Below are 9,780 nucleotides of genomic sequence, written 5' to 3'. Positions count from 1 at the left end.
CAGGGTTGGGGGCGTGGCTTCCCGGGGGCGTGCCTGCAGGGTTGGGGCGTGGCTTCCCGAGGGCATGCCTGCAGGGTTCGCCTGGGCTGCACGTCTTGGCTGCTCTGGGGTCCTCGGGGCTGCAGGGGCCTGGTCCCTCTGTCTAATGTGTTCCCCCTTTTCTATGCGGAGGATGAGCACCTGGCCCTCATTCGGAGGGGGCACGCTTGAATTGCTTTTTCCTAGTGGTGCTCTGCTCGTCAGTGCTGCGCATCCACACGGGACCTGCTATGGAGTTGAACAACGGGTGACGCCGGGACTCTCAAGGAACCTATAGTCCGGAAGGGGAGATAAGCTTCAACCCGAAGCGGCTCACACTGTGGACGCCCAAGCTAGCGAAGCAGGCCCAGAACACAGGAGGCAGAGAGGCTCAGCAGGGGATGCAGGCAGGAGAAGGGCAGGGGGTCCTCGAGGAGAACTCAGGAAGAGGCTCAACACGGTGGGTGTGGCCCGAGAGGGCTTTGAGGGTTGTAGAGGAGTCTGGTAGACAGATACGGGCGCGGGTGTGTGGGGGGGTCAGGTGTGCAGAGGTGGGTGCCCATGTCGGGAGCAGAGGGGCATAGCCAGTGGGGACCAGGCCACTCGAATGGCTTGGCCTTGACTCCATGGGCGGGATAGCAGATTGACTTTGTGTCTCTTGTCCACCCTGACGGAGGGATGTTGCCTTCTCCTTCCACGCTTTGGGATTTTATCTAGTTTCACTGCGATGTGTCTCGGTGTGAGCTTTGTCAGGTTTATCTTGGTTGGAATTGGTTTGGCTCTGATTTTGTGGATCAGTCTGATATGGCTTCTGGAATTCTCATCCCTTTACTAGGAGTATCACAGCTGCCCTGCTCCCGGTCTCCTCTCCTGGAGCTTTAGTTAGAGACTCGCCCCCAGCGGCTGTGCCCCCTTGCACTCCCCCGGGGAAGATGCGAGGCTTCTAGCTGCCATTCATTCTTCTCGACACTGGGCACGGGTGGTCTTGTTCACTTCAGTTGTTTGCGAGTGAAAATTTATTGGTGGCATATTGTGGTTGCGGTTTCATATCCCTCATGATTCATGTCAGCGTCTTTCATGTGCTTATTTGCCTCCAATGTATTCTTTTGTGAATTATCTGTTCAAAATTTTTGCCCATTAAAAAACGCCAGTCTTCTTAATATTGAGCTACAAGAGTTCTTTAAGCATTTTGGGTGTCAGATGCATATCTTGCAAGTATTTGCCTCTGTTTGTCTTACCTGTTTAATTTCTTAACAGTATCTTTCAAAGAGCAGTTTTTAGTTTTGACGAAGTCCACTTTATCAATTTTTATATTTATTTATTTATTTACTTTTAAAAAGATTTTATTTATTTGACAGAGTGAGACACAGCAAGAGAGGGAACACAAGCAGGGGAGTGGGAGAGGGAGAAGCAGGGGGAGTGGGAGAGGGAGAAGCAGGCTTCCCGTGGAGCAGGGAGCCTGATGCGGGGCTCGATCCCAGGACCCTGGGATCATGACCTGAGCCAAAGGCAGACGCTTAACGATGGAGCCACCCAGGCGCCCCCCACTTTATCAATTTTTATTTTATTTATTTATTTATTTATTTTAAAGATTTTATTTATTTATTTAAGAGAGAGAATGAGATAGAGCATGAGGAGGGGAGGGTCAGAGGGAGAAGCAGACCCGATGCGGGACTCGATCCAGGGACTCCAGGATCATGACCTGAGCCGAAGGCAGTCGCTTAACCAACTGAGCCACCCAGGCGCCCCACTTTATCAATTTTTAAATGGTTTGTGCTATTTTTGTCTTTTCTAAGAAATCGTTGGTCAGTCCAAGATCCCAGGGATTTTTTTCCTGTGTTTCCTTCTAGAAGCTTTATGGTTACAGGTTGAGAGGCGGGCTTTGCACGTGGCTTGTGACACGGGCAAGGGTCATGTTTTCTGTGGGCGGCCGTCCGGTCGCATCAATGCCATTTGTTGCAAACATTATGCTTCTCTCATTAAACTGCTCTGGTTTTGTGTTGATGCCCAGTGGCCCGCACATGCGCGGGTCTATCTGCGGATCAGTTCTGTTCCGCTGATCTGCGTGCCCACCCTGATGCCAGCACTACCCCACCTGCCTTGCGTCGCTCCAAGTCCCGAAAACAGAAGGGGCACGGCCTCCAACTTTGTGCTTCATTTCCAGCATGGCTTTGGCTGTTAGGTCCTTTGTCCTCCCGTAGATTCTAGAATCAGCCTGTCCTTGGGGCTTCTTCCGCCTGGACCGCTGCAGTGGCCTCCAGGAGCCCCTCGCTCCAGCCTGGCCTTCCCCAAACACGGGGTCCGCGTCCCCAGCGCTTCCTGCCTGTCGCTCAATCCCTGTACAAGCTGGGATGGTCTCTTCCCATGGATGCTCTAGGATCATTCAGTTGTTAAAATATTCTGTTTATTAAAGTGGGCAAAATGTTTTCGCTTTCCCTCATGCTTGGGTCCTAATATTATGCATGTGATTGTTTTCTCCTAAATCCAATTTTGATTTCTTACGAGGGCTAAACGGAGTTATCACACCGATTTCCCTGAGATTCGTGTTTTTGCTAAAAATGGAGATCATTAAATCTAGACCACTAGGGTTGAGCTGGGCCACCAGGCCAGTTAATGACGACCGGGACGTCCAGAGGGCGCCAGGCGGCTCTTGCCCCCGCGTGTGGCTGACCCGCACGGCCTCGCCAATCCTGTCTGCCACCCCTGCGGGCATGGGCTCCTCTGTTTCGCTGCACAGGAAAGGTCGTCATCCAGCAGGTGACAGGGTCTGTGTGGACCAGCGGCCTCGGGTCGGGACGAGCTCACCGCAAAGCTCGTCAGCGTCCTGTGGGGCCGCGGCTGCGGGGTCTGGGTCTGTCTGAGGCCCCGGGCAGTCGCGAATTTTCCGAGTGCAGGCTCAGCTGGCCATTTCCCGAAGAGTGCTCTTTGGGAACCCGCGAGGTGCCCTTCAAGCAATTTGGTGCGTGATTGGGAAATGCTGCAAGTTCCCAGCTGTGCCTCCCCCTCCCCCTGCACTTTAACGTTCTCGCGGGGGGCTGCCTCAGGGGTCCCCGGCCATCCTGGTCGGCCCTGGAAGTCTCTGGTTCTAGCGTGAGAGTCCCACCTCCTCGGAAAGCCATCAGTCTCGGGCCCCCCAGGGCCAGGGGTCACCGGACAGCATGCAACCCTGCCCAGTGCAGTTCTGTTTTCCTTCCAACATGCTGTTAAGCGATTAATGGTGTATTTCACAGCCCATGGAGCCCCAAACCAAGCAACTGAGCCCAGCTCCCCGCTGGGAGACGGCCATGTTCAGTGCAGACCCCGAACAGTCCCAGGCCCACTTCTTCACCCGCCTGAGCACAGAGCACAGGACTTCAAGGTCATCCTGTGCACCTGTAGTCTCGGCCCAGGATGCTGCCTGGGAAAGGCTGCTCAGTGACAGGGCAGTCATTCACAGACCCCCAGGAGGGCACGCATGGATGTCCTGCTATGAAGAGCCTTTCCTAGGTACTGCTGTCCTTTTGGGGAGATCAGGTCCCTCACCACAGAAATCAGTTAGTGAGAGGAACGGAAAATTGCTTTATAAATTAAAAGCAAACACACAGATCCGAGTATCATTGCTCTGGCTCCTGGGGGAGACGGCCTTCGTGCATTCATTCAGCACGTGTTTGTGGAGAGCCCACTACGTGATGAGCATGCACCTGGCACCTCCAGGCTCCTGCCCTCGTGGAGCTTACAGTCTACAAGTAAACAAATACATCAGATAATTTCAAAACGTGACAAGTGCCCAAGGGGCAAAGAGGATGTCTTACTCTATAAGGTAAGGAGGTGGGAAGAATGTTCCAGGAGGGGAGATTTAAGCCGACATCTGAAGGATGAGAGGCCATTGGCAGGGGCCAGGGGCATAATGGTGGCAGGAAGCATCCTCAGGCAGAGGAGCCTCATGCAAAGGCCCTGAGGCAACAGAGGCTGATGCTCACAAAGACCCAGGAGAAAGAGCAGTTGGAGGTCAGGGAGCAAGTGGTTGCCAGAGAAGCATACTTATGACTCAATCTGAACTGTGTTTTTGGAGAATGGACTGTGAGGTGGGAGAGGCAGCAGAAGCCTGAGCCAGGCTGTGAGGTGGTGGCGGCCCAGGCGGGGGTGGAGGGAAGTGAGGGGGTTCTGTGTGGAGTTTAGGGGTCCCTGAAGCACAGACTGGGCCCAGAGAGCACTCCTGCATTTCTGCCAGGGGCTCAGGGTGCACGAGGTGCTGGGCATTCTGGGGCAGTTGGTGAGAAGGCTGGGAGCCCCACCCTCCGAGCAGGTGAGGATGGGGGGTGGGGGGCAGCGGAGTGCGGTTTGGATTATCCCCTCTGGACACGAGGTTTTCCTTGGAATGGGGCTTCTAACTCCTGTGCCCCCATGGGATGGTGGGGTGAGCTGCAGGGGGACGTGCACTCTACCCACAGGTGCGCAGGGACCCCCCCCAGGCCCCCAGGTGGGACAGGGTGGACGCATGGCGAGCACTGGTCTTTGGCGCGCAGTCCTTCGTGTTAATCCCCCCCACCCCTGGTAGGAGGGGGATGAAGCGCGGGGTGGTGGGCTGGCCCTGACTCACGACAGCTTTGTGTGGCTGTGGTTGTTGCAGATGCCAAAGATAAGGCTTGATAAATATGATTTTAAAGGATAACATCAGATAAACCATCACTGTTGTTAAATTATGTTTAAATATGCTCTGTTTATAAAACCAATGGTGCTATACACAAAACAAATAATGTCCTGAGTGGGCAAAGTGAAAAGTAATCACCCAATCAATTATTAATAAAAATTTTCCAAGTAAAGTTTCTCTAAATACAGCTGCCTGGGTACTAACAATGAGGTCTCAGGTTTATAAAGCTCTAGGTGTGCTTGTGTATAGGTTTATCTGGGTGGGGGGCAAACCCTGCACTTACCTCCCTGTACCCCCTAGGCAGGCTTTGGGAGTTGCCCTGTGCATCCAAGGACGGTGCCTCCTATCCATCCATGCGTGGCTCCTCTCAGGCAGCCATCAAGACCAGGTGGAGGAGGATCTTCCTCCATACCCTGCGAAGCACATGATGCTTGCAGAAATCTGAGGTGGGACATATTCCCCCTGTCACGCAAACTTCTGGGACACGGAGAAGGTGGTGTTTTTAAAGCTACTGTTTACTGAGCACTTGCTTTGAGTATTCCCTCGTGCTTGGTAATCATGGTCCCTCTAAGTGCAAAGGCTGTTACATCCAGAAAGGAGAGTGTTTTCTATGAACTGTGCTGAACAGTTGGATATCCAGATGCACAGAAGAAAAGAAAGAAACTCTACTCGGTCTATGCACACCAACAAAAATTAACGTGAATACACCGCAGACCCAGATGTGAAGCCTCAGAGAGAGAGCTTCCAGAGGAATGTGGGAGAGAATTTTTGTGAACTTGGGTTAGGTGAGAGTTCTTAGATATGACCCTGAAAGCAAGAGTCATAAAAATCAATAAAGCTTCATCAAAATTAAGAATTCTGCTCTTCCAAATAGATTGCCAAGAGAATGAAAACCACACATTTATTCGTCAAAGGGACGGTGTGCAGAATGTATAAGAAATACTAAAATTAAAAAAAAAAAGAAACATTAAAACTCAACAATAGGAAAATGAAAACCCAGTTTAAAAAATGGGCGAGGAACTCCAACAGACACTGCACCACAGGGGACCCACAGACGGTGAACCAGTGCAGGAAACGATGCTCAGCAGGGACAGGGGAAGTGGGGCCGCAGAGAGACCTCTCTTCGTCTGCTGGGACGGCTAAGACTCAGTGGACAAGACCACATGCTGACAAGGACGCGGAGCCGCTGGGATGCTCATCCGCTGCTGGGGGTGCGGGATGGCATGGCTGCCGCCCAGAAACCAGCCTGGGGGCTTCTCAGGCAGCGAAACACACTTAGACTTGACCCAACAATCCCACTACTGGGCATTTACCGAAGGGAAGGGAAAACTCACGTTAACACAAATATCTCCGTGAGTGTTGATAACAGCTTTATTCATAACTGCTCCCGACGGGAACCAACACAAATATCCATCAGCAGGTCAATGGACAGACAGACTGTGGCTCACTCAGACAAAGGGGTTCCTCCTCTGTGATGGAAAGGGAGCAAACCATCGATGCACATAGCATGAATGACTCTCACAGGCATTACTCTAAGTGAAGGTGACACAATTTATAACAATAAATTCTATTTATTTCATATTCTAGAAAAGGCAAATCCATGGGGACCAAGAATGGATGAGTGATTGTGGGGGGGTTGGCATGGTGGAAGGGGTTGACCACGAAGGCCCAGGAGGAGTGATGTTTTGGGGGATGATGGAACTGTTCTGTATCCTGTGTTGTTGGTGACATGATATTATGCATTTGTCTAAATTTACAGAATTGTACACCAAATACAACAGATTTTTTTTATTAACATATAATGTATTTGTTTCAGGGGTACAGGTCTGTGATTCATCAGTCTTACACAATTCACAGTGCAAACCATAGCACATACCCTCCCCAATGTCTATCACCCAGCCACCCCATCCCTCCCACCCCCCACCACTCCAGAAACCCTCAGTTTGTTTCCTGAGATTAAGAGTCTCTTATGGTTTGTCTCCCTCTCTGGTTTTGTCTTGTTTCATTTTTCCCCTCCCTTCCCCTATGCTCATCTGTCTTGTTTCTCAAACTCTACATATCAGCGAGATCATATAATTGTCTTTTTCTGATTGACTTATTTCACTTAGCATAATACCCTCTAGTTCCATCCACGTCATTGCAAATGGCAAGATTTCATTTTTTTTTGATGGCCGAGTAATATTCCATTGTATATATATACACCACATCTTCTTTCATTCATCTGTTGAAGGGCATCTCAGCTCTTTCCATAGTTCGGCTATTGTGGACATTGCTGCTATAAACATTGGGGTGCATGTGCCCCATCGGATCCCTACATTTGTACCTTTGGGGTAAATACCCAGTAGTACAATGGCTGGGTCATAGGGTAGCTTTATTTTCAACTTTTTGAGGAACCTCCATACAGTTTTCCAGAGTGGCTGCACCAGCTTGCATTCCCACCAACAGTGTAGGAGGGCTCCCCTTTCTCCGCATCCCCGCCAACATCTGTCGTTTCCTGACTTGTTAATTTTAGCCATTCTGACTGGTGTGAGGTGGTATCTCATTGAGGTTTTGATTTGGACTTCCCTGATGCTGTGTGATGTTGAGGACTTTTTCATGTGTCTGTTGGCCATTTCTATGTCATCTTCTGCCCATTTCTTGACTGGATCTTTTGTTCTTTGGGTGTTGAGTTTGGTAAGTTCTTTATAGATTTTGGATACCAGCCCTTTATCTGATATGTTATTTGCAAATATCTTCTCCCATTCTGTCGGTTGTCTTTTGGTTTTGTTGACTGTTTCTTTTGCTGTGCAGGAGCTTTTTATCTTGATGAAGTCCCAATAGTTCATTTTTGCCCTTGCTTCCCTTCTCTTTGGTGATGTTTCTAGGAAGACGGTGCTGTGGCTGAGGTTGCTGCCTGTGTTCTCCTTTAGGATTTTGATGGACTCCTGTCTCACATTTAGGTCTCCCAACCATTTGGAGTCTATTTTTGTGTGTGGTGTAAGGAAATGGTCCAGTTTCATTCTTCTGCATGTGGCTGTCCAATTTTCCCAACACCATTTGTTGAAGAGACTGTCTTGTTTCCATTGGACATTCTTTCCTGCTTTGTCGAAGATGAGTTGACCATAGGGTTGTGGGTCCATTTCTGGGCTCTCTATTCTGTTCCACTGATCTATGTGTCTGTTTTTGTGCCAGTACCAGACTGTCTTGATGATGACAGCTTTGTAATAGAGCCGGAAGTCCGGAATTGTGATGCCGGCAGCTTTGCTTTTCTTTTTCAACATTCCTCTGGCTATTCGGGGTCTTTTCTCGTTCCATACGAATTTTAGGATCAAATACAAAGGACTTTATTGTATTTAAACAACAGATAACCAACGGATTGCCAGAATGGATTTTCTGCAGTTTTTAGAGTGATGCTGTGGCCCTGATTCACAGGGCTCCGCCCCCTAAATGTTGGGGTGTTCTTCGATTCTGAGGTGAAGCATCGAGCAGGAGGGAGGCTGACATGTTCACGAGTCACATGGAAAACGTGCGTCTCCAACATCAAGACTGTGCTCTTGCCCCATTAGTGTCCCTCGTCTGGGGCAGGGAGCTCTCAGGGTGGATGGCATCTCCATGTCTTGACCATCCCTGAAGCCCTGGGCCTGGAGAGAACCCTGATGACTGGGGGCATGGGCCTCCTGGGCCAGTGGGCAGCCTGGGGCCGTGGGTGGGCTGCGGGGCCCCCGCTGAAGGCACGTGTTCACTCAGCCCCCGGAGGGCTCGGGAACCCGTCTCTGGGTGGGTCAGGGACAGTGCGGGGGACAAGTGCCTGGTGCATGTCAGCCCCGGGCATGCTTGGTGAGGCTGTTCTCAGAGGCCCTTCAGTAAAGCTGCACCTGCCCCTGGGGAGAGAGGAGACTCACTTGGATCTTCGTGGGGGTGCATGGATGTGCACTGGACTTGTTCATTAAACGTGAACCCAGTGGTTCGTGGTCGTGGGTCATGATGTGAGCCACATGCTCGTAGAGTGAAGACTCAGCAGTTAGGGTTGGTGCCCAAGGTCACAGACTCTGTGTTTGCCCACCATCTCGGGGGGTCCGAGGCTGATGAGGTCAGCTCCTGCAGCTGAGAAAAGTGTGGAGCCAGCACACGCAGGGGGCCACTTGGTCCGGGTTCCTTCTGTTCTCTGATAAGGCACCTGTCCCCCGGTCCCGACCCAGTCCTCCCGTAAGAAGGGCCCCGGCGAGGCCAAGCAGGTCCAGGACCAGCAGGTCTGGCTGGGAGCCACAGGGCCGGGCCTCAGCTGTGGGGACTGACAGGTCTGTGTCAAGCAGTGAGGCCAGATCCTCCAGTCGGGACGTCTGAGCTCCGTGCCCGGGACCCCCTCATGTGAGGTGATGTGGTGTGGGCGGGGCTGGCTCCTGCGTCTCTGTGAACATCTTGTTGCTGTCTGGGAATGGCTTCCGTTAGTTGGGAGCCAGAAGCATCTTAGTGAGAGGCCTGCCTCTGGGAAACTGTAATTGCTACTCTGGTGTCCACGCGTGGAGGAGGTGTCTTGGTAATTTCTGGGGAAGTCGAAGCATTTCCGGAGGCAGGTGTTCGTCCTGCCATCTTTGTCCCAGAGATCCCTGGAAAGCCTTCATGGATGCGTCGTTCCTGATAGACCGGCCCAGGTGCCAGGGAGCCAGGAGCAAGGTCATGCAGAGCAAGTCCCTCCTTCCCTACAAGGCTGCTGGTCTGCATTTCCATATATATTTTTTAAAGATTTTATTTATTTATTTGACAGGGAGAGACACAGCGAGAGAGGGAACACAAGCGGGGGGAGTGGGAGAGGGAGAAGCAGGCTTCCCACTGAGCAGGGAGCCTGATGCGGGGCTCGATCCCAGGACCCTGGGATCATGACCTGAGCCGAAGGCAGATGCTTAACGACTGAGCCACCCAGGCGCCCCTGCATTTCCATATTAATGGTCCTGTTGTGTGGGGCATTTGCTGTCAGACAAGGTAAACTCCAATTCAGAAAAGGTGGGGCGTACATTATGCACGGAGTGAAGTCGGCCCAGGGAGGCCCATATCAGCAGGAGGGGAGGCCTCAGTGAGCCCTCCCGCTACGTCCATGCAGCCAGCCCCACCCCAGGGCCCCTTAGGTCACCCCCTCCCCCCCTCTGGAAGTGCAC

This window comes from Mirounga leonina, unplaced genomic scaffold, assembly GCF_011800145.1.
Source record: "Mirounga leonina isolate KUSES-001 unplaced genomic scaffold, KU_Mleo_1.0 Mir_114, whole genome shotgun sequence".
In the NCBI taxonomy this organism is placed as follows: domain Eukaryota; kingdom Metazoa; phylum Chordata; class Mammalia; order Carnivora; family Phocidae; genus Mirounga; species Mirounga leonina.
This window is presented reverse-complemented; position numbering follows the sequence as displayed.